The 6,744-nt window shown below is 33.6% G+C and overlaps 1 long non-coding RNA gene across 1 annotated transcript; it reads right to left on the bottom strand.

Moving 5' to 3' along the window:
• Window positions 1-4,259: 4,259 nt before the first annotated feature.
• LOC126887868 (uncharacterized) lies at window positions 4,260-6,476 on the bottom strand. Its single transcript, XR_007699247.1, has 2 exons — window positions 6,069-6,476; window positions 4,260-5,437 (listed from the first exon to the last, which is right to left on the bottom strand). It is a non-coding gene; the product is annotated as an uncharacterized LOC126887868 (long non-coding RNA).
• Window positions 6,477-6,744: the final 268 nt, after the last annotated feature.

The following is a 6,744-nucleotide window of genomic DNA, read 5'->3' as shown; positions in this document are numbered from 1 at the left end:
TCACAGAAGTCAAATGCTGCAGTGCAGTCAGATAACTACGGATATGGAGATTAAAAATATATCGGGGCTTCTAGAAGATTTACAAAAAATCAGAAATTGATTGAAGAATATAAAGAGTCAGAATCTAAAGGGGTCAGGTCTTCCATTGTTGAAGAATCTAAATTGGTTACCAGCAATTATGGAATAAATCTAGAATTTACATCAAATAAAGAAAAACGGCGCAAGAAGCCTGTGAGATTTTTTGATGATTGCCTGGGCCTCAGAGGCGTAGCTACCGCCGTATCAATTATACGGGGCCCCCGACATTCAGGGGCACCAGTGCAGCATGTAGAAACAAAATTCCATTTAAAAAAAATGAACAAAATATTCTAAAATTATTTCACTCTTAAAACGCTTTAAAACAGTGCATATTGTTTGGATATTGACATTTTCGTGTACTGGATTCTTTATCTATATATTATAAATTATATTTATCCGCCGCTATTCCATCAACATAGCTTTTTTGCTTTCAAGCTACCTTTCATTGTCCATTCACCGTTGCGTTGGCTGTGTGTGAGACATTGTATAATGTATAATGCCAAATTGCAATTTTGGTGTATTGTTTGGGTATATTTTCGTGATCTTTTCTTTATCTATCAATTGTTTTATGTACCTACACCTATTTGCCGGCCGCTCGCCGTTAGAACAGAACTCCTATGTTTAACCTCATTTTCAATATCCAATTACCCTTGGCTTGAAAAAACTGAATCTGTTTTCAAACAATGAGTCTCAACAATTCAATATATTTTTCGACTTTGATTTAGAGTTTAATAGTTTTATTATTATCTATATTTGGGTGTAATAGGCAGAACTTATTAGTTGCTAAGGTTGTACATAAAACAATAATCGAAAACTGGTACGTTTATTCCAGAGATGAATCGATCTCATCAATTGCGAATTTCTAGTACCGGTCATATTTATGCGTGCGTTTTGAGTAGGTCAACGGTTATTTTATCGCATTATTTTTTGTGTCTGTAATTTTGAAACATTTTTGACACTAGATTATTAAATCATGGGGTATTCTAGTACTAAAAGTTACTCTTGCTTTAGGTCGGTCAAATACACCGTTTTTTTTTAAATTCTTTAAAATTTTGATCAAATTCAAAAAACGAAAAAATTTCAAATCGATTTTTTTAGAAAACGGTGTATCCTACCGACTTAAAGTAAGAGTAACTTTTAGTACTAGAATACTACTTTTTAGTACAGTTTAATGATCCAGTGTCAAAACTGCTTAAAAGTTGAAGACAAAAAAGTTATGCGATAAAATACCCGTTACCCTATCCAAAGAGGATGCATATGACAGGTACTAGAAACTCGCAATTTATGAAATAGATTTATCTCTGGAAGATAAATAGCCGTACCAGTTTTAGTTTTTCTAAATAGATGTGTTCTAGAGGTATTTCAAAAAAGCTAATTAAAAAGCACCATCTTCACAGAGCTCCAGCTCCCTTAAGCGCTGGTTTCCTCGAAAGCGGTGCCGGCAATAGGGATGGCGGTTGTTGACAAAACACCGGTTTTTTTAGCTACGGTTTAACCTACCGGTTATAACCAGTGAAAAAAACCGGTTGTTTCAAAAACCGGTGTTTGGTTTTTTTAGTCACAGCCAATACCCAATAAGTTACATTTACATTGCGCTTCAGTTTGCGATACTCCATTCGAATGGATATCAGTCCATATCAGTATAGCAATCAGTCATCAGAGTTGTGAAATCGGTTTCAGTCAGCTTAAAATTTCTCATTTTCGCGCGGTGGGCGAAAAATTTTCACATTTTTTCTCTGAATGCAGTATTTTTTCTACTTACCCGGTTTTTCACAGGTTATTGCTTTAAAAGAAAAAACCGGTTATAACCGTGACAAAAAAACAACCGGAAAAACCGATTAATGCAGAAGAAAAAACCGGTTTTAGGTTATAACCGGTAGGTTTTTCCCATCCCTAGCCGACAACCTGCCATCGTAACACTGCGATGAATGACATCATAAAAAACTGTACCATGCAAAATAATAGCGGTGGTTTCCAAGGATGCGTTGGAAGCCACCGCTTGCTGAGCTTGCACATTCCATTGCCGCGGTAAAGAACCTTGAATTTTTTACCGTAATTTGACGTAATTTATCGCAGTGCTACGGTCGCTGTTTGTCGGTGCAGCTTTCGAGGAAACCAGCGCTTTGGGAAGCCTTTTAGGAGTAGGTGATTTAGGTTAAACCGTAAAATTTTGAGCTCAGAAATCTACAGTTAAAATATTTCCAATTATTAATGAAACACCCTGTATTGTTTTGTTTTATTTCATTATCTTTTATTTTGTAATAATATTGACGATTTGTGTAATTTCAGTAAACTGTATTTGTTGTTTTTTTCCTACTTTTGTACCTACGCTTTGTCCATAAAATTGTAAAATTTTTAGTGACAATAAAGTATATTTCTATGCTATTCTATACACGCGTTTTTGCTGCTTTTGTTGAACATTTTTTTAGCATTATCCCATATCAGTCGTGGAAAAGGGCCCCGCGACAAACTTTGATAGGGGGCCCCCGTGGGGCTAGCTACGCCACTGCAACCAAACTTAAGTTGTATATTAGAAACAAGTGATGTAATACTTTATTATGTTAATTTTATGGGTGGGTATTGTATGGTTGTAAAATTTATTTAAAGTTTGTTTCAATTTCATTTGATGTTGCTTAGTTATATTCGATTTTGTAAATTATTTGTAACAGGTTGGTTATTAACAGGTTGTTCACTACGCAGAATTGTGCAAGTCTCTCTCCCCTATTGTTTGTTCTTAGTATCGAGACCGGATTCTCCTATGCTGTCTCCTTCAGCACCACGATCAATTTTGGCGTTAACGTCACCCATGATTACTCGCCTTTTTTTGTCAGTCGCATTATTTCACCTACGTTGTTATAAAATTTTTCGATTTCATCCTCCGACTTGTCATTTGTTGGAGCATAGTACTAAATAATATTTAGGATTCTATGGGTTGTTCGTAAATTCAACAATGCTACCCTTTGATTACTTAGTTTGGATAGGCTCATATTACCGGATATGAGGGTGTATGTAGAGCTAATTTATTTATTTTGTATTCAGTATTATTTACCATTGGATCCAATAATTTAGTTTATTTAGTATTAGTAAGAATTGGTCCATAAATTTGCCTGATCGTTCTTCTTTGGATATGCTCTTATATAAATCTGGTGTCCATTGATAGTCCGATTCTGGATAAGTGTCCGATTCTTTATTTATTTTGTGTATATGGTTGGATAGGTTCGTATCACCGGATGTGGGTGTACGTAGACCTGATTTATTTATGTGGTTTAGTATTGGTGTGAATTGGTTCATAAATCTTCCTGGTCGTTCTTCTTTGGATATGTTATTATGAATCTGGTGTCCACTGATAGTCCGACTTTGGATTAAGTGTCCGATGTCACATCTATTTTGGTTATTGACTTTTGGATTACTTTGGTATGTTCAGTATTGGAATTATTTGGCATTGGTGAGAATTGTTCCATAAATCTTCCTGATTGTTCTTCTCTGGATATGCTATTATGAATCTGGTGTCCATTGTTAGTTCAATTTTGGATTAAGTGTTCAATTCTTTACTTATTTTAGTTACAGATTTTTTTTATTCACTTTGGTACATTTACTTTTGATATTGTGCGAATTGGCTCACACCTTTTCCTGGTTGTTCCGTCCTTGGATATACCCTTTATAAATCTGATGTCCATGGATAGTTCAATTTTGGTTTTAGTGCCCAATTCGACACTTAGCATTATTATGAACTTTGTAACAAAAATACTACTTTCCAGTAGTATTTGTTGAACTAAAATGATAAGATGAAATGAATGAAGGAAGGGTGATGAACTGATAATGGAAGTATGGAGAGACAGAGGCAAACTGAATAGAGTTGGCTAGCTATAGATGCAAGAGAGCAACTTGACACTCAAGGATGGATACGGCTCGTTTGCATGCCTGTCGAAGAACAGTAGATCAAAGTAGAGAGTGATGATAACTAAGAAGGGAAATATTAAGATAAGAATATATGCTCAGAAAATAGATTAAATAAATATAATAATATAATAAAAATAGAAGAATATAAGAGATAAATACAATAAACTGAATTATGGGCGCCAGAAGTTTGGATAGACCAACTTCCAGGTATCTTACACTGCTGTTAAATATTAAATATATTAAATTATTAAATTCAAAAATGGGAAAAAAAATAATTGGTATACAAAACAAATAAATATTTATTAAATATAACTACTTAGATTTTTGACAACCTCTGAGTTAGAAAATACAAATTATGTAACTATAAAATGACAATGGGAAATAATTACCTATCTAAGTATAAATATAATTACCTATTAAATTAGTATTGGAGTAGCTTTTCTAGGAAGCATACCCCCAACTTACATATACTAGGTTAAATAACAACCTTCACCAAATATTGTACGATTAAAATACGTACAGCAACGCTAAACTACAAACGAATGAACATTAATATAAACTCTCAAAGAGTTAAATAGGCACCAGCCTCCTTAATGTGAATCTACGGTCTACTTGATATATAAAAATCAGTTGCTTCGACGCATAGTCACTAAAAATTTATCACAAGTAAAATGGATAGCTATTCAAAGGGAATAGCGTCCAGGGATATAATTAAAAAGTTAAATAAATGAAGTTAAGTAAAAAGTTAAGCAAATAAGTTTAATTAATTAGAATGATTGGCTAAAGTACGTTAAAGTTATATGAATAATTTAATAAATTAAGCAAATTAAGAGGACAAAGTATATAAATTTAAATTGATAAGTGGAGACAAGCAAGGTTAGTACTAAAAATATAAAGTTAATTAAGTAAATAAATGGTACAAGTAAATTTCAGGTAATATATAAAGGTAAAGAGAATCTCATATGGGGAAAAGATGATCTGAGCTCAAACCTCTTTGACCAGAGAGTTTACTGGTTTGGGGAACACTATCAACTATTATAGATATATAAAAACAATATGCAACTTAAATATTGAAACAAAATATGTGCGATAAACTATAAAACTTAATCATCAAAATAAATGTCCCGAGTCTTATACAAAAAATGAATGTGGTGTAATAGTGGAAGTGACAATCACTAGCAGATACTAAGTGTCCCAAAACAAACCCTAAATGGTCCCCGAGAGTGTCCTTGCTACGGATTCCAAAATCCCTGGTAGGCGAATTAGCACAGGGATGGTGCTAGCTTGTACCAATTAATATACCGATGCCCTTCTGGGGTGCAGAGGGCAGGATACAAAGTAGGTATGTGGGAGGTTCTCCAGGCTGGTCTCCAAATGACCTGGCTTGGCGTAGAACGGTTGCTCCCAGTTGTGAGGGGAGCTGACGGACTGGTTACAGTTTAAGATTTCCCCCAAGTGGCTAAAAACAAACATGTCCCGTTTTAGTTTCAATGTCAGAATCTAAGGAAAGGTCAAAGAGCCAAAGGAAAAGAAATGAGATATCTTTTTTTCAGAATGAACAACAAAAAGATCATTAGCAAAAACAATGATGGATTTGACCTTGATTCACATTACACACATTAATTTGGGATTTAACTTTAAATTCAATATTTAATACAGAATATGATTTTTATCTGAAAAATATGTCTATAAAGGGTATTTTTTTTATTATTAAAAATGGTATGGGATAATGTAATGTGTTGTAAATTTTAAGAAAAATACTGGCTTTTGGAACGAATTTAAGGTGGCTAGAATACACACAATCTAATAGAATAGAGAATAATGAATGTAATCTGTAAAATTTGAATTCAATATTATGAGGTTGACATAACCACACAAATCAAATGATATAATTTACAGGATATGTGACAAGATAATCTTCATCTGAGTGTATATTTTCGAACTATGGATATAATTAAAGATACTAAATTCAAAGAACAACTTCGATTCATACATTTACAGAAATAAATTCAATAGGAATTTAATATGACATGAGAGCGGCCATATTCGTTCCTTTTTCTCAAACTTTTTTTAAGAGTAAAAAAATTTACCGGATGACATGACTTCCAATTCCCCCGGGATCTCCCAAGACTTAGTCTCCTAGCTTCTCCAAAGCACCACCAATAATTTGCCACTAAATATCACTTATAAAAGCTTGAAACTATTGTATTAAAATTTCCGTCCTTTTCAATCAGTCATCCGCCACTTTTCCGTTCTAGCGTACCAAGCGAAGTGTCAATTATTTCCCGTCGTTAGACGAGGAGCCTCACAGAACGAAACTCACATGACAGCGAATGGTGTCTAATACCAACTGAAGTACTTGTGCCAACTAATAGTTAAGTATGACGTCAGTCAAATATTTATTTTAGTTAGATCTTATTATTTTTAAGTATAATTTAATGACAAACCGTTATTAAAATTTAAATAAAATAACTATAAAGATAATTAAAGTTAACGGACTGTTATAACTTTAGTACAATATTTAGTTTTGTTTGGCTTTTAAGCAATATGTTAATATTTGTGTAGCAGAGAGTAATATAGTAACATTTTAGTATGAGTTTGAGTGATTCAAAGGGATGAAGTCCGTGACTGTGTTCTAGGTCGGTTCCTCCTGAATAAGAGATGTATCCATGTTTTGTTTTTTGTTTTTCTGAACCAGGCCATCTTACTTCACTCATCTCCAAGATGTCTATTTTTATTCTTATCATCTCGGCTTCAGTGTTAGCC

The sequence above is a fragment of the Diabrotica virgifera genome, chromosome 7 (genome assembly GCF_917563875.1).
Source record: "Diabrotica virgifera virgifera chromosome 7, PGI_DIABVI_V3a".
Taxonomy (NCBI): Eukaryota; Metazoa; Arthropoda; class Insecta; order Coleoptera; family Chrysomelidae; genus Diabrotica; species Diabrotica virgifera.
The sequence above is the reverse complement of the archived record's forward strand: the minus strand, read 5'-3'. Positions and strand labels throughout refer to the sequence as shown.